Source organism: Acinonyx jubatus, chromosome E4, assembly GCF_027475565.1.
Source record: "Acinonyx jubatus isolate Ajub_Pintada_27869175 chromosome E4, VMU_Ajub_asm_v1.0, whole genome shotgun sequence".
Taxonomy (NCBI): Eukaryota; Metazoa; Chordata; class Mammalia; order Carnivora; family Felidae; genus Acinonyx; species Acinonyx jubatus.
In genome coordinates, this window is record NC_069395.1 from 22,828,332 (window position 1) to 22,851,172 (window position 22,841).

At 34.8% G+C, this 22,841-nt stretch overlaps 1 long non-coding RNA gene across 1 annotated transcript in view; it reads right to left on the reverse strand.

The window, feature by feature from the left end:
- Positions 1 to 991: 991 nt before the first annotated feature.
- LOC128312968 (uncharacterized) overlaps positions 992 to 22,841 on the reverse strand; it is a 305,360-nt gene continuing 283,510 nt past the window's right edge. Inside the window, exon 4 of the long non-coding RNA XR_008293010.1 lies at positions 992 to 1,313. This is a non-coding gene — a long non-coding RNA (uncharacterized LOC128312968). The remainder of the gene's footprint in view (positions 1,314 to 22,841) is intronic.

Below are 22,841 nucleotides of genomic sequence, written 5' to 3' on the forward strand. Positions count from 1 at the left end.
TCCCCATTCCTCCATTATTTATTTCGAATTTAATTTTATTATATTTGGAGAATACATTTTATTTGATATCACTTCTTCTATATATATTGAGACTTATCTTGTGGTCTTGCATATGATATCTTGGAGTGTATTCCATGTGTGCATAAGAAAGAACATGAGTTTGTGATGGTTGTATGGAATGCTCTATAGATATATGTTAGGTCTGATTGGTTTATAGTGTTTTCCAGTTTTCTGTACCTTGTTAAGATGCCTGCTAATACTATTTGTTATGCAATATGGGGTATTTAAGTCTCCAAATCTTAATGTTGAATTGCCTATTTCTCTTTTCCATTCTATCAGTTTTGCTTCATGAGTTTTGGGGTGCTATTATTAGGTGAGTATATGTTTGTAGTTGTTATTCACCCTGATAGGTTGACAGTTTTATTATTTTAAATATCTCTATTCAAGTAATCTTTTATATCTATCTTGCTTAATGTTAGTGCAACCATTTCAGTTCTTATGGTTTCTCTGTGCATGATTCAATCATTTTACTTCAATCTATTTGTAACTTTGAAGCTAAAGGATGTCTCACTTTAGACAGTATACAGTTTTCCTCTTGGCTATGCTACCTGGAATAGTTTCTGCAACATAGAGCTGGGGGTGTGATAAAAGATGCAGGTGGCCTAGCCCTCCTAGAGCAAACATGTAACCTTAGACCGCAATCTAGTGGGGTGGGGGAAGCTCTGTGTTCTTAGATGAATCTTCCTGGAGTACAGCTCCATCATGCTGAGCTGGGGGTGGTAGCATAAGGAAGGAGAATTTGTGGGTCTCACTGCTGTTGTTGAGATTTAGTCAACTTTTGTGAATATGTTCCCCTATTTGTTGTATGCTCCCAGGACAGTTTTCAGAGACGTCAGTTTTATATGTGTCTATTTTTTACCCATTAAATGTTCCTTTTACTGGGGAGAGGGTCTGTTGAGCACCTCCCACTGCCATTGTGAAGATCTCTGCTCCAATCCTTCCCATCCTATCGAAAAGCAGAGACATTGCTTATCTTTTCAGTTTCTAACCTTTCACATTTTGCTTTCTTTATTAGACTATTGATCAGCAAAGACGAAAATATGACAAAAGCTTAGGGACAAAGTAAAAACACCATAGCAGGCTCACCTTTCAGAGGCTCCATGTCTTGAGGCATCTTGACCCCTGAAGTCCAGGGCACCTTCATGTCCTTAATCTCCACTATTTGTCCAGCTACATGAGACTGGTTATGGCTCTAGATAAATCTTCTTTTTCTTGACCTCCAAGCTGAATACCAATTAAGAACCAGCAAGTATCTGAAGGAAAAAGCAGCAGCAAATATTGGGCTCATCTCGCTACATTTCCTTTGTGCTACATTGACTCTTAAATGCCAGCTGTTTGGATGCTTTCTAAGGCTTTCAAATGTCAGCCCGTTTGTATTTCACTTAGGTTTTATAGTTGTTCTCATCGTGGTGTTTGTATGCTACTTGGTCGTAGCCAGGGTTCACTTATTTGTCTAAAACTTCTTGAGTTAAAAAGTGTATCTTGAAGCATGCTTAGGGAGAATAATTTAAAATACTGGTGTCCACTCTGTTAATGTACCTATTATCCTTGGACCAGAGATGTTTTTATTTTTTTTCTTTGAGGATGTCATTTTATAATTAAATTGATGCTTGATGTTTTGTGGGAAGTTGTTTCAATGGTCGCTTTCTATTTCTGGTAATATTTTCAGATGTTGGTGTTATGATTACCTTATGTGTTTGGAGAATATTGGGATTTGGGAAAGAGATATCTGTAGCAGATACAGAAACAGATAATGTGTACTTTAGTTTTATTTAATATTTGAAAAAAAGATGTAGCTCATGTGTGAATGTGTCCATGGTTCTTCACATTGTCCTCATTCCAATTGAACTATATGCATGGTTGTCAATCAAAATGTTACATTGAATTGCCATTTAAGTCTTCAACAAGGTTGGCCTATTTTAGCAATATCATAGAAAACTATTGTATAAAAAGTCAGGAAAACGGAGCAGAGAAGGATAATTTGATAGAATAGAAGCAAACATTCATTTAAAAAAATTTTTTTTAACATTTATTTATTTTTGAGACAGAGAGAGACAGAGCATGAATGGGGGAGGATCAGAGAGAGGGAGACACAGAATCTGAAACAGGCTCCACGCTCTGAGCTGTCAGCACAGAGCCTAATGTGGGGCTCGAACTCACGAACTGCCAAGTCATGACCTCAGCCGAAGTCAGACGCTCAACCAACTGAGCCACCCAGGTGCCCCGCAAACATTCAGTTTTTAGAAAAATGACTAGAATCTGCCCACACACACACTTTCTTTTTTTTTTTGAAAAGCAACAACTAGCAGCTCTGTAGTGACTAAGAAAGAACACTCAGAGGTAGATGAAGCTGGTTTATGTTTTGTGACTGAGGTAAATGCATTGCCTATCACATGTTAAGCAATGCAAATCAAGCAGGATGAATTAGAAAGCCCACAGTATAAATATTTAAAAATTCATAACAATGAGGGGCACCTGTGTGGCTCAGTGGTTAAGTGTCCAAATCTTGGTTTTGGCTCAGGTCATGATCTCACAGTTTGCAAGTTTGAGCCCATGTCCACGTCTGGTCTCTGCACTGGCAGTGAGGAGCCTGCTTGGGATTCTCTCTCTCTCTCTTTCTCTCTGCTCCTCCCCCACTCGTGCTGTCTCTGTTTCTCTCAAAATAAATAAATTAAAAATGTTTTTTTCATAACAATGAGAAATAGTCACTATTCACTAGTTGGGCAGAGTTCTTTGCATTGTATATTTGCGGCGTATATTTTAACTGAAGGATTTTTCTAGGTACTATAAAAAATAATGGTGCATCTTAACAATTGATAACACTCTCAATATACGAAATGTGGTAGGTATTGATCTCTATTTTCTTCAGTGAGCTTGTTCATAATGTGTTGCATATACTACATCTCGAATAAACATTTGTGCATGTTTAAATTTTGAGGTTTCTTGTTTATATATTAAAGTAATTTCTTTATGCTTAATGTTTTGAAATAATTTATATTACAACTATGTCTTTATTTTTTTTAATTTTTTTTAATGTTTATTTTTGAGACAGAGACAGACAGAGCATGAACAGGGGAGGAGCAGAGAGAGAGGGAGACACAGAATCTGAAACAGGCTCCAGGCTCTGAGCTGTCAGCACAGAGCCCAATGTAGGGCTCGAACTCACAGACTATGAGATCATGACCTGAGCCGAAGTCGGATGCTTAACCAACCAAGCCACCCAGGCGCCCCACAACTATGTCTTTAAAATTTTTTTAATGTGCATTTATTTTTGAGACAGAATGAGAGGGCAGGGAGAGGCAGAAAGAGGGAGACACAGGATCCAAAGCAGACTCCACTCAGCGAGTGCAGGCCCAATGCGGGGCTTGAACACAGGAACCCTGAGATTATGACCTGAGTCGAAATCAAGAGTCGACCACTTAAATGACTGAGCCACCCAGGTGCCCCTATTGCAATTATGTCTTAATTTGAAAATTTTAAGTGATTGATTTTTTTAACTTGTTAAGTTTTTACACATGAAATTTTACATAAAATTTACATTCTCTGTTTTATAAATGAGTGAGGTCTAGTAGGGTTTAGATTCATTCAATAATATATCATCTTTGAAGGATGCCTGGGTGGCTCAGTTGGTTGAGCATCTGACTTCGGTTCAGGTTATGATCTCTTGGTTCATGAGTTCGAGCCCCCATGTGCAGAGTCTGCTTCGGATCCCCTGTCTCTCTCTCTCTTTCTCTCTCTCTCTCTCTTTCTGTCTCTCTGCCCCTCCCCTGCTTGTTCACTCTCTCTCTCTTTCTCAAAAATAAATAAACACTTAGAAAACATCTTTCAGAAAAAATATTTTTGATTATTTATTGACAACAAAATTGGTTGCTTTTAGCTGTTTCCACAGAAGAAACATATCACTAGAATTTTCTTTAAGTTTCAGTTGATAAATGTTGAAAAGCTATCGATCAACTGGAAACTGGTTGGAGAGTCAACATAGTAGAAAACAATGAATTTTCCCATTGTGTTTAGGTAAAATATTTTTCTATGATATTTCTTCATATCTTAGTTGGAGAACTTCAGCAGTTGTGATGGAATTTTTCTCAGGTTATGGTTTGAACAACATGACTCTATGAGATAGGTTCTAGCTTTAGCTTACCTATTCATCAATGAGGTGATTGTAGACAAAAGCAGCCTCTTTAAGATTTTGCGTGCTCATGGAAAAACTAAGTTAGCTGATAACTGAGTTGTCAACAAATTTATTATATTTGCTGTTCTTTTATTATAACCAGAATACGGTGATTAAATTCTCATTTTGTATGTCAGGAAATACATTGATTTTTTTTCTAGTAATTAGATTTTGGGGCAAAGGTGCTGCAAATGAAAAGTGATTGTTTTTAGAAGTCTGTTGAGAGAGCTATCCATTACTATGTGAATGTGGTAACAGCAAATAATTTTCAAAACAAAGATATGTTCATTGTAAAATTAGATGATATTTCTGCTTTAGAAAATAGAATAATATTTAAAAACTCAAAGGATAATTTCACTAAAATTATACTGTGCAGGGGCCCTTGTTATATTTCTCAGTGTAAATTTAGGTACAACGTTTGGTAAAAATTGGCAAAAAAAAGTCCATTTTAATATATTTCATTCCCTTTGACTACCTTAAATGAAACTGTTGTTAAATCACAGTCTGTGTCCCACAATGTATATTGGTCTCATTACTAGTCAGAACCTGCTTTTGATATAGGATAAAAAGGCACAGTGATCCTGACATGATTTCATATCAATCATTAGGAGCCCTGCATTGGACCAAAATGGGCTGTTCAGGAAAAATACTTAGCTTGCATGCAATCCCTAATACAAAAGTTTGTCTACCCATAACAAATAAATCAAATAATCTGAAGAATCATTGAATGACAAATAGCCAAATACTTTGTGTATTGTATTCTTATTTCACTTTTGTAGATGTAATGAGGCCTACAACCCCCACTCCCTCCATTTTCATCTGTGTCTAATAAACTTTGAATCCAGAAGACCTAATTTGAATAATTTGTCCCTCTTCCAGACTAAACCAAATCACTGCTTGATAAAACATGAACATAACTCCTTAATCAATATTGCATACAGTTGAACATGGCACAATGATTTTGAAATGTCTGATTATGTTGCACCTGCCATGATTCAGTTGATTGAAATAAAATGTATGCATTTTTTTAATGCTTTGGGAATTAGAAATTTGCTACCCTGTGTTTTCTTTCTTTTCTTTCTTCTTTTTTAAAATAATGTGGTAGGTTTAGCTTAATGAAATTTATTTGAGTAAATGGTAAATTGAATTCATTCATTGCTATCAAGTGTTTTATTCATTTAATCAAAGCATGTTTCTTAATGGCTTTGGTTTTGTAGTCCCTGTGATAATATAAAAACTAATAAAGAATAAATGATTAGGGGCGCCTGGGTGGCAAAGTTGGTTAAGCGTCCGACTTCAGCTCAGGTCATGATCTCGCGGTCCGTGAGTTCGAGCACCGCATCCGGCTCTGGGCTGATGGCTCAGAGCCTGGAGCCTACTTCCGATTCTGTGTCTCCCTCTCTCTCTACCCCTCCCCCATTCATGCTCTGTCTCTCTCTGTCTCAAAAATAAATAAAAACATTAAAAAAAATTAAAAAAAGAATAAATGATTAAATAAACATGTCACTTTTAAGAAAACTAAAACAATATATGTAAATAATCTGAAAACAGCACAACTTCATTGTACTTACTAAATATAAACCTCTGATTAAGGTCTCTAATTGTGAATAGTAACCAATGATGGGTAAAAATCTCCAAAAATTGCCTGCCTTTTATAGTGACACCTTCAAATGCAGAACTGAGCTTTTGATTCCTTTTAATAGATATTTGAGTATAAAGCTTGGTTTTGACCAATACATCAAATTCCAGTGAAATACTGCTGGGCAAAGTAAACTGTATAGAAGCTTTCTTCATTATGTTTATTGTGGGAAATAGGAAAAATATTGATAAATGAAATTTGTATGATACATACTAATTACAAGGACAATGGCTTTGGAGCTTGGGCTTCTCAACATCTGGCTTCTTTCTGTATGCCAGCAGCTGCTCTCCCTCCTCTCATTCCCCAGCCAAGAGTAAAGATATAAGTGACCAGAGAAGTGAGAAGCCAGTTATTATAATTATAATTATTAATTTTATTATAATTATAATTATTAACATTATTTCTTTTTTTGATTTTTTTTCTTTAATGTTTATTTTTGAGAGAGAGAGTGTGAGCATGGGAGGGGGAGGGGGAGGGGCAGAGAAAGAGTGAGACACAGAATCCGAAGCAGACTCCAGGCTCTGAGCTGTCAGCGCAGAGCCCAATGCGGGGCTCAAACTCATGAGCTGTGAGATCATGACCTGAGCCCAATTTGGATGCTTAACCAACTGAGGCACCCAGACACCTCTTATTATTTTAAAGAGAGAGAGCACGAGCAGGAGAGAGGGGCAGAGGGAAAGAGAGAGAAACTTAAGCAGGATCCATAGTCAGCATGGAGACGATGCAGGGCTCCATCCCACAACATGACCTGAGCCCAGATCAAGCATTAGAAGTTTAACCAACTGAGCCACCCAGGCTCCCCAAGAAGCCAATTATTTTAAGAACAAAGCCTTCATTGTTTCTAGTCACATTAATCGATTGTCAGCAATTAGCCTCATAATCATTCCTAGCCACCAGAAAAGACAAAAATGGGAAGACTAATGATTAACCCAACAAAATTTGCCATATGCTAAATTTCTTTTTTGTGAAAGAGTGGAGAAACAAGGTGAGGAGAGTGTGTCTGTACCAAGAACCGAAGGGCTGCATTAGTATTTTCCCCACAGTTAAAAAATGCACAGGAAATTCTATCCCTGATTCCAATGGAGAAGTTTGAGGGAATAATTATGTAATAAATAAACACATTATTTTTCTAAAGAATTTTGATATTTCAAGTATCCAAATATTGGAGCTATAATTATTTTTAATACATTTGTTTTTCACTTTTAAACTGGAGTTGAAAGGGATTTACACATCACCATTACATTACAGAATCTGATTTTCCTGTACATTTACCTTTACCAGTTAGTTTTATACATTCATATGGTTTTAAATGTCAATTACCATTCTTTCATTTGAGTTTGAAGGACTCCCTTTAGTATTTCTCACCAGGCAAATCTAGTGGTGAATTATTTCAGCATTGTTTTACTTGAAATGTCTTTATCAGACCTTCATTTTGGAAGGACAACTTCACCAGGGATATTATTGCTGGTTGGCAGTTTTGGTGGATGTTTTTTTTATTTTTGTTTTTTTTTTCCCTAGCATTCTGACTACACTATCCTACTTCCTCTGCACCACAAGGTTTCTGCAGGGTTGTTTTCAGTTCAGCCCTTGTACGCTTTAGCTCTAGGATTTCTGTTTTGTTTTATTTTTTATGGTTTCTATTTTTTTGTTGAACTACTTATTTTTTTGTTCATGTATGGTTTTTCTATTTTTTTTAGTTGTCTACCTTGTAGTTCACTGAACATTTTAAAGAGGATTATTCCTAATTGTTTGCCAGTTGATTCATAGAGTTTTTATTCTTTTACAGTGAATTATTGGAGTTTTCTTACTTTCTTTTGATGGTGTCATGTTGCCTGATTCTTCATGATTTTTGTATCCTTGCTTTGTATCTGTGCATTAAGGAAGCATTCTCCTCTTCCAGGTTTACCAGTTCACTTGGGCAGGGAAAAACCTTCAACAGTCCTCCCAACCTGGGGTTCTGGGCTGGCCAGCTGGTAGCATCTGAAGGCAGGTGGGGCCGTCAGGTGGGGCCTACAGGTGGTAGGCATTTCTATTTGTAGAGGGCTGCTGCCCATGCTTGAGGACTGGGAGTGGTGGGTGGGTGGGGTCTCTTGCCCTGCTCCCTAATTAGGTGGGGCTGTGGGCTGGTCACCACACTCAGGCAGGACCACTAACTGAGTTCCACAACCACCACTGGTTGAGCTGACCCTCAGGCTGTGTTGTGTGATCAGTGGGGCTGCAGGCTGCAGACTACGCCCTGCAATCCCTGCAACCGAATGAGGCTGTAGGCGGGGCTCCATGATTGCACAAGGTTGCCGGCCCACATTCCTGTTTAGGTGGGGCTCTCAAATGTGGTAGCAGTCAAATGGGACTAGAATCTGTGCTCTGTGGTCAGGCTAGCTTGCTGTCCATGTTTGCCGATGGAGTGGCATTATAGGCAATGCCTCGCATTTGGGTTGAATATTAATAAAATCATTTACATTTTGTTTTTCATGGAAATAAATTCTTAAAAGTGAAAATTCTTAGAAATTTCAAGTGATCATAATTGCATTATTAAAAAGGAATATTACGAATAAAAAACGATATGGAGAAATGCTCATAGATGCTATTTCAGATTCTAATTAAAATTTTTGAGAGTTTATACACATTCAAGATTTAATAATGTGTAATATCATCTCTTATTCTCTAAGTGTATAGGGCATATTTTAAATATTTAGCCAAGTTTATATAACATGTAAGTCCCCTTACAGTGTGTCCTCTGTGCTGTGTAAATGTTAACATTATCCATGTTTCCCACATCTGTAAGTTTAGGAAAAACTGCTGTTGACACATCATTACCAGTAGCTGTCCCTGCTGAATAATCTCACCTTTGGATATCCTACTATCTGATTTTAACCTCTATCTTTCCTTTTTACTGCTTATAGTATCACAAATATGAAAAGTTTAAAATTCTAATGGGGCCAAAGATCTATTGATTAAAAGTGTATTAGAGACATTCATTCCACATACCCTTACCTGCTTCTTACCTAGCTTAAATTGCATGTTCAATATTATATAATAACTCCCTTTAATATACAATTAATTGTGTTCATCCTTACCTCACATTTTATATATATATATTTTTTTTAAATTCAAAGAGATCATATGTATAAATGCATGACTTAAAACACTAAAATTTTATAATTAAATATTAGAGAAAATCTTAATGACTTTAATTTTGGAAAATATTTCTTAATACATCACACAAAGCACGCAGTATGAAATCAAAAATATTGGGGACCCTGGATGGCTCAGTTGGTTAAGAAACCAACTCTTGATTTTGGCTCTGGTCATGATTTCATGGTTTGTGAATTCGAATCCTGGGTCAGGCTCCACATTGATAGTGTGGGCATATTTATAAAACATATATCTGATAAAGGCTTAGTAGTTAGGATGTATAAAGAACTCTTAGGACTTAACAATGAGACAAAACAACCCAATATGAAAACAGATGAAAGATTTGAACAGACATTTCATCAGAGAAGATACACGCATGGCAAATAAACAAATGGAAAAATGCTCAGAGTCATTAGGGAAATGAAAATTACTATCTCAATATGAGAGCACAAAACACCCACTAGATAGCTAAAAGTAAGAAGATAGTCCATATTTTTAATATTTTATATACATTTCATGTGATTATTAGATTATCACTAATGTGATAAAGGTTTTCTGGGATCAATATAATGATTTTCTTTGTTTTTATGTTCAGGAAAGAAGGAACTAAGGTTAATATAGCAATGATAAGCCAAAGTTTGATATCCTAAGAATAAATGGGTTTACTTACTTTTTTCTAAAGGTGTTTGTGGATAAAGACTATTACCAGAAAGGAACTTCAATAGTAATCACATTTATGACTTTTTAATGCTACCCTTCATCTAATATATGATCATAAGAATGGCATGATCAATCAGTTCATTTATACCTTACAGATTTCTTTTTGGACAAATTAAGAACTCATTATAATAAAAAAAATATTCACAGACCAGGAAAGGAGCAAATTAACATTATTTTCATTCTTACCTCTATTAATGCACATTGGACTCATATAATTTTAAAGTTTCAAAGCCAAAGCTTTTCAATAGTACATTACCTGCCAGCATTGATTTAGAAAATTAGTAGGCAAGAAAAAAATCACCAGCAAGAAATTCCAATACCAATACATGCTGTTAAAATCAAGTATCATCTCAGTGGTGGCAATGCAGCCTAGTTAGACCTTAGCAGCAGCTATATAATATACAGTATCCCAAATTACATGCCATCCCTTTTTCCACATTTTTGCCAAAGAATAACTCTTCTGCAAAGAAGAAAATGTGATTAGAATTAAAAATATCTTGAATAGAGTAGAATCTTCATAATTTGATAGGAAAGAATAAGATGTCAGTGATCCGAGGCATTATCACTATATGTTGAGGTTACAAGTGCTTTATACGTTAAGAAGAAGAAAGCCAATAATGTTCCTTTTTTTGTTTAGATGCTAGCATCAGAAATCCATTTATTATTGAGTTTTTGTCTCATGATCTTTAGGGATTAAACTTCAGGGATGCTGAGAACAATCACTGTAGAGATGTGTAACATCTCTTATTGCTTGACTGAGCACAAAAGCCTTAGGAATAACCCTAGGGGGATATTCACTCTCTCACTGTGTACTTAAAAATCATTTATGCTCCCTGGATTCAGCACTCAAGCAGGCCACGCTAACAGAGCAATGCAATTACCCTTTCCTATAAATTAAATGTGCAAGTGTTCTACGTAGTACTTGCTTAGAATAATTTTCCGTCATTTGCAGGATGTGTTGGAAAAATAATGTTTTTGCCAATGGATAGGCAGTCTGAAGATTAATTACAGATTTACTTTTTATTTTTTAACAAGTTATCTATTTTTGGGGGAAAGAAAATGGCAACTTGTGTGTGTGTGTGTGTGTGTGTGTGTTACTGTTTCTCTTCTTTATCACATTTCAAAAAACATGCATGTCGTCTCAAGAAAATGAGATTTAAATATCTATTTATGTTTTAGAATATACTTATATTTTAATGATGTTTGTATTAATGATATTTTTTTCAAAGTAGTTTGTCTTTTTTAATTCAATACATATTTACTGAGCACCTTCTTTTATATTGTATCACTGTGGTAAGAACACAAAATTAGATTTTCCCGCTTTAACAAAAGTTTAAATAAAGTATTGAGTCCCTAGAACTCATTTATCTTTCATAAGTGAAACTTCATTTGGTTGGTTAGTAATTCTTAAGTATATTAGTATGTGCATATATGCAAAAGGAATATGACATACCCACAGAGGTAAACACTATTTTTGTTGCTTAGCTATTTGTCCACACTCAACCTTTAATCTATAAAATATACTTCTTTTTCAATAATTGATGTAATAGTGCATAAAAACAAGACTCTACTAAAATATATTAATCCATAACTTGGTAGGCTAAGATAAAAAAGCTAGATAAAACTAACCCTTCAGTGATAAAGAAAGGCCTATATATAACTGTTCTTCACATTTGCTCTTCTAAATGAACTAGCAGGAATGAAAATTAACATAGGTAGATGGAGTGAGATTACCAAGTTTATTTTAGTTGATAAAAAGGGCTGTTGTGAAGGAGATCTAAATCAAAACATCTTTTCTAAAAATTAAAAAAAAAAAGTTTTTTAATGTTAATTATTTTTGAGAGAGACAGACAGAGCGTGAGCGGGGGAGGGTCGGAGAGAGAGGGAGACACAGAATCTGAAACAGGCTCCAGGCTCCGAACTGTCAACACAGAGCCTGATGTGGGAATCGAACTCATGAACCATGAGATCATGACCTGAGCCGAAGTGGGACGCCCAACCGACTGAGCCACCCAGGTGCCCCAAAACATCTTATCAATATAGCACTGTGAAAATAAATCCACTGAATGTCATCATCATGAATCCAAAAGGAAAAAGCACATGAAGGTAAAGAAAATATTATAAATTTAATCATAACAGTAACTTTTGTATGAAATTTTTTCTTATATGTCAATAATGAAAATAAAGGAAAACTGCTTAGGGAAATTCAGAATATTTACTGACACTGCATCTGGAAGTACTAAAGTTTATCACTGGATAACATGGCATTGTAAATCATGAGATGCTGTGGAACATTAATTAATTGTTGCTAATTGTGCAAGAGAAATTATTGCATTTGACAATGTGAATCTTCAAAGGACTGTATTTTTAGTTTTATTGCTGTGAGAAATATACACAGTGGAAGAAGAAATTATTTATTAATTAATGTATTCACTAATTAACATAGAAAAAACTAGCTCATTTCTATTATTAGTAATACTTCTCTAACCATGTTAAAATCAAGCAAGCTCAAAAATATAAAAAAATTGAATCAGAAGAGTATATGCTATACAAATATAGTATTCTGGCTTTCATATGAAAATTTACTGTTTATTTAAATGATGTTTAGTGAAACATGCATTCACATAACTGAAGGATAATGCAAGGATATTTTCAAATTAATATTTATTTCATCACAGCTATTAAAAATACATTTATTCCATTTCACCTCATTCATTATTTATATAGTTCTTTCTGGTACTACATTTTGTCCACTTTCTAAAACTGAATACATCCACTTCTAAGACAACGAGTTGATATCAGTAGATATGTGGCCTACAATGATGATTTGTCTAAATAATATAATGCATAACAGAATAGGAGTCAGATACCTCATTTTAACACAGTCAAGTTAATTTTCTATCTGGTTAAAATATATATCCAGGATGATCGCTGGGGCAAATCAGAAATGGAAATGCCATGATGGTATTGCTATATTTTCCTCTAGTTTCACCTTACAGTTCTGTTTTCACATTATATATATGGAAAATTTTTAATTTTTCTTAGATTTGCTGGGTTTTTATTCTTCTGCTTACTTTGTCTTGTCATCCACTCTTCCTTTCCCTTCCAAAATGCCTTTTCTGTCTTCCTTGGGGTTTTCTAATCAACAGTTTGTGGGTTGTTTTTTTTTTCATTTTATGGCATATTCCTGGGATACTGCCTACCCCCTGTAGCCAAGTAGTATGCTTTGATACTTATATATATTATATGAAGTATTTACATTTTTTCATGGTATTGCATACAAATAAATATTTACCATTACCTAGAAATAAGTAAATTCTTCAGATTAAGAACGAATACTAGTCTACTTGACATAAACACATCATAAGATATGGATCATGTTTCTCTAGTAATTTGGAAGAATGTCAAAATAAAGTCAATAAAAAAGCATCTCAGAGGGGGACAACAAATATATTCTACATTAAATGATCATTTTATTCTTACTGATAAAAAATAAAGTTGCAACTTGGAGAAAATTAACTTTTAGCTAAAATTTATATTGATAAGGAATAAAATTATTAATTCACCAATCAAATGAATAATCGTTTTTTACTGGATCTTCATGTTCTATAAATATACCTGTATTTTACATTATAAATGAGCCTCCAAGTATTTGATCTTCACAGGCAAAATAAGGTTCAACAATAATTATTAGAACAATTCATCTCAGCAACTTTTCTTTGTCTATCTAGGTCATAAGAAAAAATAACTTTTGTTTTAATTAGCTAGATAATTTCCTTAATTCTAAAATTATTTAGTGGATGTACTGGTGTGAAAACAGTGTGAACTCAACTCCATAGGAACAAAGATTGGGAGAGTTTTAAGGTGGGTTGGATTATTAGCCATCTATGTTTGCTAATGGACCTTGTAGGAAAAGAAAACTTTCTCAAATCTTCACAACAGGAAGTATTTTTTTCAAGTTGGAGAAAGGCACCCAATTGCAGCAAAATACCAAGAGTTGTTCTTGAGGACCAACTGTAAGGAATAATTTTCTGAATTGGTTCTGGGATTTCTGGAATTGGCAATTTAATCTGATTAGATTTTAAAGAAGCTGATGATTTTATTTCTAGTAGTAAAGAGAATCTGAAGGTCCTTGACAATAACTGTTTATAGACATACACAAAATATCTACTTTGAGTATTCTTTATCAATCACTTAAAAGGAGAAAGGAGATAAGTGACTCTATATGATACTTTGCACATTATTGGAAAACTAAGGAATATAATGGCATTGGTTGGTTGCTCCCAATGCTCCTGGACAAAGTGGTGAAAGAAAAAGATGAGCTCAGGAATTTGAATTCCCCACTAAGAGCTCCATAAATGACCTGAGAATGTCTAGGTATGCCCCAAAGGAGCACTTTATTTCCTGTAGTGTCAGAGATGAAATTGCTAAAACCAAAGTCAATCTCATTCTACAACTGGCTGAATGACAATGCAAATTGGATCTCCAGACTTTCAGTGTGCCTACTGCTGAAGTGTGGCCACTGATTGGGAAAGAATCAGGTCCTGTAAATCGGGATGGGACGGTGTAGATTACCCTGATAAAGCTGGCAATATTGAGCCCCTAAATTCTGATGAATCCTCTTTGCCAGTAGAAGAGGACTTCCTGCACCAAGAAATTGGGCTCCCCACACAGAGTGGTATCTGTTTCTCTAACCTCAGTCATATCTGCACCCACCATAGTGTTGGCTTTTCCACCTCTATCTGAGGAGATTAACTCTGCATAACCTGAGGAAATGGTAATGGCCTCCCTAGTTGAAATTGCAAGACAATGCTGATTCTCCACAGGAACCACCCTTATTGTCCCTCTTTGTTCTAATTTATAAATTGTCTCAAGTCCTAGCAGGCCCTTAACAGTGAGGTACAATATAACTCATGAGGAGGTATGCTATGCTTCAAAAGAACTATTTGAGTTTTCTAATTTATACAAACATAATCTGGGGAACATGTGTGGGAATGGATACTATGGATACTAAGGATATGGGATAATAGTGAAAGGTATATAAAGTTGGATCAGGTCAAATTTATTGATGTGGGCCCACTAAACAGAATTTTCATTTAGTATTGTAGCTCAGGGAGTTAGAAAGGGCTCTAACAGTTTGATTGGTTGGTTTTTCCCAATGCTCCTGTTTGATTGGCTGATATATGGACCAAAAATTGGCTCACCATGAGAGAACTGAAAATGCCCAACCTTCCTTGGTTAATGGAGAGAAAGGCATTCAAGGCGTAGGATGTAGGTATATTAGAGTGACTTTGTCATTTAAAACCTACTCATCCACACTGGGAGGATCCAGAAGACATACTTTTCCACAACATTTTGAGAAATAAGTTCATTAGATGAGGCTCAGCATCCTGAGAGATCTATGGTTGCTCTTGTCTGTGGGCTAGACCTTAGAGTGGGACATGCAGTCACTCAATTGGAAAATCTAAATGCAATGGGACTAATTAGTTCTTGGGGTGGCAGAGACCAAATGGTGGCACTCAACCACCAAAGACAAAAGATAATTGTATCATATTAGGTAGAATTATGACCTCACTATTGCCTTTATTAGGAAATTGGTTTAAGGAAATGCATATGAGTGCTAAATTGACGTAATGTGAACTTTTGATAGTTACTTTTATGTCAACTTAACTAGGTTAAGGGATATCCAGAAAGCTGGTAAATATTATTTCTAGGTATCCATGAGGATATCTCAGGAAGAGACTAGCATTTGAATCAGTAGACTGAGGTAAGAAGATTGGGTTCACTAATGTAGCTAGACATCATGCCATCCATTTAGGGCCTACATAGAACAAATAGGTGGAAGAAGAATGAATTCACTTTCACCATGTGAGCTGGGTCACCCATTATCTCTTGACCATCCCCACGCCCCCACCTCACAACATTGGTATTACTGGTTCTCAAGCTTTCATACGAGACCAGGACTTATACCACCAGACAGCATTGTCAGACCTTAGGACTTTGACCGAATTATTCCACAGCTTTCCTGGTTTCTCAGCCTGCAGACAGAAGATCATGGGACTTCTTGGCCTCCAAAACTACATGAGTCAATTCCTATAATAAATCTCCTCTTATGTCTATCTATTATCTATCTATCCATTATCTATCTATCTATCTATCATCTATCAACCACCTATTATCTATCTATTTATTACCTATCTATCTATCTATCTATCTATCATCTATTATCTATGTATCTATCTATCCATCTATCTCTATCATCTATATTCTATTGGTTCTGTTTCTCTGGAGAATCCTGACTAATATGTCTTTCCTAGAGATGGGAAAAAAGGGCACTATCTTCTTTCATGATTATATTTCAAAGGGATAGCATCTAGGTCCTTAAGAAAGACAGTCTTGGGTGTTAAAATAGGCAAGATGCTTTTAAAAACTTTGCATCTGTGGTGCCTCGGTGGCTCAGTTGGGTAAGTGTCCAACTCTTGGTTTTTGGCTCAGGTCATGATCTCATGGTTTGTGAGGTCAAGCCCTGCATCCAGCTCTGTGCTGACAGCATGGAGGCTGCTTAGGATTCTTTCTCTCCCTATCTCTCTACCCCTCCCCCACTCTCTCTCTCTCCCTCTCAAAAGAAATAAATGAATTTTTAAAAATAAAATAAAAGCTTTGCATCTAAAAAGTGCAAAGAAAGAAATAACAATTACAAGTTTTCTAAAGTAAATGCTCTAAATAAAGGAGAGGGATCAGGGGCCTAGAGGCAGGAAGAAGTCCTAAAAGTTTGGTCAAGCTGAGGGAAACATTGACATTGTCTTGGTCACTAGAGATGGCAATACAATCAAACATACTAGCTCTTCCATTAATAATAAAAAAATAATTATTTCTATAAAACGTTTACATAATAACCTTTACATATTAGCCTAGGTCAGCTATTTTTTTTAACCAAGCTGTTTAATTATGTCTGTATAAGTACATTCATATTTATGATAGCTATCTATTTTAAAGTACTATAATTTGATACTTCACTATTATTGTCAATAAAAGCTTCAATTATCTATGAAAATATTTTTGCAATATATTCTTATTTTATTTTGGCCCAATAAATTTTCCACTTAGCATTTAATAATGTTGCCAGGTAAAACCAAAATTTTGTTTTTATTTTCTCTATAGATTTTTCATGAAGCATATCACATCCACCAATAAAAATATGCTAATTTTTCTGCATGTTTGATTTACTTTCCCTACTCTTGAGTAAACTTCAGAATGTATATAAATTTTTAATTTATTGTGTTTTATTCTTAGCTTGTTTATTCTTAACACCTGTTGGTTTATCAACTGAAAGTAATGTGCTCCAATTTATTGTGTGGGTAAAATTGTATTAGGTTTTTTTCACTTATGTATCTCTTTCTTGATGCAATTGAATGATTCTACTATGCCTACAACATTAATATACAGAGAAAATCAGAAATTTACTCATGTCCTTAATAGCTAAGCTTAAATAGATAAATATTCATGACATATGTAAAATGTTTATTGTATTAAATTGAATATGCCATTTAAAAACGATAATGAAATTCCAAGTTTCTAAAAGAACAATATAATCAAATGCATTGCACTCTGTGACTCACTTGAGTTATTCAACAATGTCTTTTGAAACTTCATGGTTGTAAAAGTTATCTAGTCTAAAATTGCATTTGATCTTATTCAAGATCCATAAGTTTATTTTTAAATCTTTATATAAAAAGGGAAGAATATGTCTAATATTGTCATCCTCTATTATCAGCTTCATATCATACTCTAGAGTTAGAATATTTGTGTTATGAATGTAACATTTCACTGATGTAGATCATTAAAAAAAGATAACTGATTTCCTTCTATATTTAGGTAGTGAAAAATTCCCTAGAATAGCCCCAATTTTGTGAAGTCCTCTATATTAAATTGCCTGAATTGATTAAAGTTAACTTCTAAATAACTAAGATTAATCATCAGGGGCTTCTTGTTGAAAATAATTTTGGCATTTCTGACAAGTCAAGAAAAAAATTGACTTTGGGACTGTGATTTTCTTGTGTTTACAAACTTTAGTTATTCAATGAAAAAAATAGCTTGAGCTCATGGTATAACAACTATGTTCATAGTTCAGCTTTGACATTTAGCTTCTGAAATCTGGACTCTTTCATCCTGGTTTTTTTTTCTTTTAATTTTTTTTTTTAACTTTTATTTATTTTTGAGATCGAGAGAGACAGAGCATGAATGGGGGAGGGTCAGAGAGAGGGAGACACAGAATCCGAAACAGGCTCCAGGCTCTGAGCCGTCAGCACAGAGCCCGACGCAGGGCTTGAACTCACTGACAGCGAGATCATGACCTGAGCCGAAGTCGGCCGCCCAACCGACTGAGCCACCCAGGCGCCCCTCTTTCATCCTGTTTTTAATATGTATTAGCTTTTAATCATCAAGGTTAAGTTTTCCGTGTTGATCATGGCTCCTTGCTGTCCTAGTTTCTTTAATTTTGTTACACTTGTAAATGTTTTATTGAGCTGAGCTACCCATTCTGACTAGTCTTACACACATGGCAAAAGTGATTTTTAATATAAAGCCATCTGTCCATTAGTACACATTCATCCATTTAACAAGTACTCCCATCATTGGGTAGGGTGTCTGGCCCAAAAAGGAAGGGTGGAGAGAAGAAACTGATGAAATTTACCTGCTTAAAAGACCATTTATTCAAAATTGAATAAGACTATAAAAATATCAGAAAACAATTATTTCATGGGCACCTGGATGGGACGGTAGATTGGATATCCGACTTAGGTTCAGGTCCTAATCTCACAGTTCATGAGTTCAAGCCCCGCTTTGGGATCACTGCTGTCAGCATGCAACCCACTTCAGATCCTCTCTCTCTGCCCCTCTTCACTAGCTCTCTCTCTCTCTCTCAAAAATAAAACCTTAAGAAAAAAAAGAAAACAATTACCTCATAATTACTTTAACATCTAAAAAATAGTTATATTCAATTATCAAAAACATTAATATGTGCTCCATGCTATGTTAAGTAATTTACAGGCATGGTTTAATCTGTTTCTCATAAGTAATATTTAATAAATATATGAATTCATTTCTTATGTATGAATTCACATATACTTGATATAATACGAATTTGAATTTAATTCATACTATATGCATTATATTTTTATTTTGTTTTGTGATTCATTTGACAAGTTACTTAAATTATCCCAGCCTCATTTTACTCATTTGAAAAATAGAGATAATAATACAAATCTTGTTGGGTTGCTGTAAGGTTTGGAGATAATGTAAATAAGTTAGTAGACTAGCTCTGTGCCTGGCACATGAGTAGGGCTTAGAAATTAGGTTCTGGGAATAGGATTTCTGAGCTAATGAAGTGAGTAGTTCAACAAATCTACTCCCCAAGAAACAATAATAAAGTTGGACTAAATATTTTATACCTCTGGAAATCAACCAAGGGATACATATAACTGAAAAGCGATTATATATTAAAAACTATTGAACTTTGAATATGAACAGTGGAATTCGTTAGTGTTTTTGTGTGGGGCTGCTCCCACTCCCCAAGCCCACCTGGTCAGCATAGTTGTGATATCAGGGTAGAGTAAGACACGAAAACCAGTGGCTTCACTGCCACTGGCTGCCTTCATTTGGAGCGAATCATGCAAAACTCTATGCCCAGAAGCATCAATAACACTAGAGACCTATGTGGCAAATGAACGGGGCAGCTAGCAACTTAATTGGCCTAAAGCTCCTGTCTTGTTGGGGGCAAGAAATTGAGTGAAAGCCTAACCAGAAATTTCCTTTATCAGGAATATATGAGAAATAAACCATAAAGGCCTTAGGCAAGCTCTCCATATATCTGTTTTACCATGATTTAAACAATGCCTGAACTTTGAATATACCCCCTAACACCATACAATTCCATTGGCAAGTGTTGGAAGTCTTACCGGCTCAAAGTGTTGAGCACAACTGCTAATCAGTCATTGCTTGATGACAAGTAAACTATGCTGGCTTCTAGGAAGTTAGACATAAAAAAAAAAAAAAAAAAAAAAAAAAGAATGTAACCAATTACACACGAAAGAATAATGAGACTTAGAAAGGTTAAGACAGTTGTTATCAACAGACTCCGTTATGTAAAACTATAAATCCAAGTGGTAAAGGCAGAGATTACCTGATGATAAATTCTGAGTATATTTGTAGAGATTCAGATTGATTTGTTATGCTTGTTTTTTTGTTGCTTTACTTATACTGGATCTAAAGGAAATTGAAATCATCCATGGAAATAAGTAAAAGGCTTGGTTTCATAGAAAAGCTAGAAAACATCATATTTGCTCTTTAGTAATGCATGATAGATACCATACGATTTTGTGTGTTTTGTGTGTTGGTTGTTTAGTTCTTTCTTTTCCTCTCAGACTTATTTCAAATGAAAGGCTAGGTGTGACTCAGACACAGGCCAAGAGTTTGTGTCTGAAATGGAGAAGAAACAAAAGATAGTAAAAAATGTTGAGAGAGAGAGATAGGAAAGAAAATGAAATGCCTGGGCCAACGGAAAATATACTTTATTTCTTTATACTGAATTATCTTTGGAAATATTTAGATTACAGGAAAGTCAGCAACCCAAATACAGTCTTCTCTTGTTTATTAAATAAAATGTATCAGAATACCAGCACACCCATTCCTTTTTTATAGTGTCTCTGGCTGCTTTTTACTACAAATGGTAGAGGAGTAGTTACTAAAGAGACCATGTGGCTCACGAAACTTAAAATATTCATTATTTGTTATTACCTTTATAGAAGTTTGACAACCCGTAATTCAGATTAAAGACAAAATTTATGTTGGATTTAGAATTATATAAAAAGGCATATCATTGTTTTACAGTATATTAGAATTCACTATATATTTCCCTTACTTTACAGATGGACAGATAACATTCACTGAGGCTAATTAATAAGCCTAGTGTTCAAAATTAATAGTAAAAACTTCAGTATCTGAAAGATTATATGAACACATCATTTTCTAAACACAGTCTCAAAAATGAAATAGAATATTAAATATCATGAGGAGAAAAAAGAAAATAAGAAAATCTAACTTGCAGTTATACATAGTGTTTTAAGCACTATATGTTTTAGAATATAAATAATTTGTGATGAATTTCAAAAACTAGCTTTGAAACTTCTTTAAATCATATGGAGCTACAGGAGCTATAGGCCTTCAATCCAAACAGTTTAAAGTAGATAATGTTTAAAGAGAGTTTGGAGGGCCTGGGTGGCTCAGTTGGTTAAGTGTCTGGCTTCTGCTTAAGTTATGATCTCACAGTTCATGGGTTTGAGCCCCACATTGGGCTCTCTGCTCTCAGCACAGAGCCTGCTTCAGATCCTCTGTCTCTCTGCCCCTCTCCCACTTGCTCTCTCTCTCTCTCTCTCTCTCTCTCAAAAATAAAGAAATATTAAAAAATATATTAAACAGAGTTCATTATGAATATACAATTTTTGATTTCATTTTCTTTAGCCCCTCTAAATCTTTTCAGAAAATTAGTAACCAAATGTTCACCCTCAGTTTTTTAATTCATTTTTTCCATGGTAAAAGAATATAGAGGGGTGCCTGGTTGACTCAATCACCCCACTCTTGATTACAGCTCAGGTCATGAGCTCAAGGTTCATGAGTCTGAGCCCCACGTGGGACTTGCACTGACAGCATGTGCCTAGCCTGCTTAGGATTCTCTGTCTCCCTCTGTCTCTCTGCTCCTCCCCAGTTCACTATCTCTCTCAAAATGAACAAATGAACATTTAAAAAAGAATATATAAATTCAAGCACAAAAATACATTTTGTGACAATGTACAAATTTTGAAAATAAATCTAATCTATATCAGTATAAAACAAATTTGCATCTTACAGAAAGAGGGAATTGATATAAAATCCTTTATATCACAAAACAAGATCAAGATTAAAAATAAAAAATAGAGTAAAAATGCAAGATTAATATATGTCAGATACATATACATATTGTGTATATTATACACACATTATATTCTTAAGATATATATATATATATATATATATATATATATATATATATCTTGAGAATAGATCGTGACCTTCATATTCCTCTGGGAATAATATTGTGGTTCCCTTGTAGGGTTGCAAGATAAAGTATAGGCTGTCTAGTTAAATTTCATTTTCGTAAACAGCAAATATATTCTTTTAGTACAAATATGTCCCCAAAGCATTTACATGGTATAATTACACTAAATGAAAAAAAAAAAAAGTTGCTCATCTGAAATTCAAGCTTCACTGGGGATTCTGTGTATTTATTCCCTGTAATCTGGCAACTCTATAGTCCTTGTCCAATGCTGCTGGTGTATTTATACTTTATCAGCTCAGTTACTGAATAGTTCCCCTGCTCCTCTGCAGAGCAACAGGTGTTCTGGAACTCTCTGAGCCCTACCATATGTAAATCTCATTCTACTTGCACCCCCTTTACTAAAGTTCTATGCTAATTGGTTTCATTTTCCTCTTCACTATGCTTATCTAAACAATGGTTGACTGGTTCTTTCCAAGGCAACGAGGGAAGGTCTCTCCTTAAACTTTATATCTGGACTTCACTGTTTTCTTAAAATTTGTGTAATCTGCATTAATTGTCTTAAAATTTCAATGCCATAAATTTTTCTTCAGTTCTAAAAATCAGTGTAGGTTCCACTTTTTTAAAGTTTTTATTAACTTACCTCATTGAATCGGACCATGGACACATTTGAATTTGGAAAGAGTGAACAGGAGAACTATCGTGAATATACAGTTTCATTTCAGATAATTTGAAGTATATTCATGTATTAAATCCTACTAAGTGCCAGAAACTAAGTGAAATGTTTTACATACACAATCTTACTATATTATGATTCACTTTTATGAAATAGATGGTATGTCTGTTTAAAATATGAGCATTTGAGATGTTAGATACATTGCCCAAATCACATATGTAGTAATAGGTTTGACACTTAAAGTCAGCTACCTGTATAGTTCATGCTTTATTTTTTTACACCATGCTACATACATTGTAATCTTCACATTTTTAAGGACAAAACATCTGGGAAATGAGAATGTTCACTATAA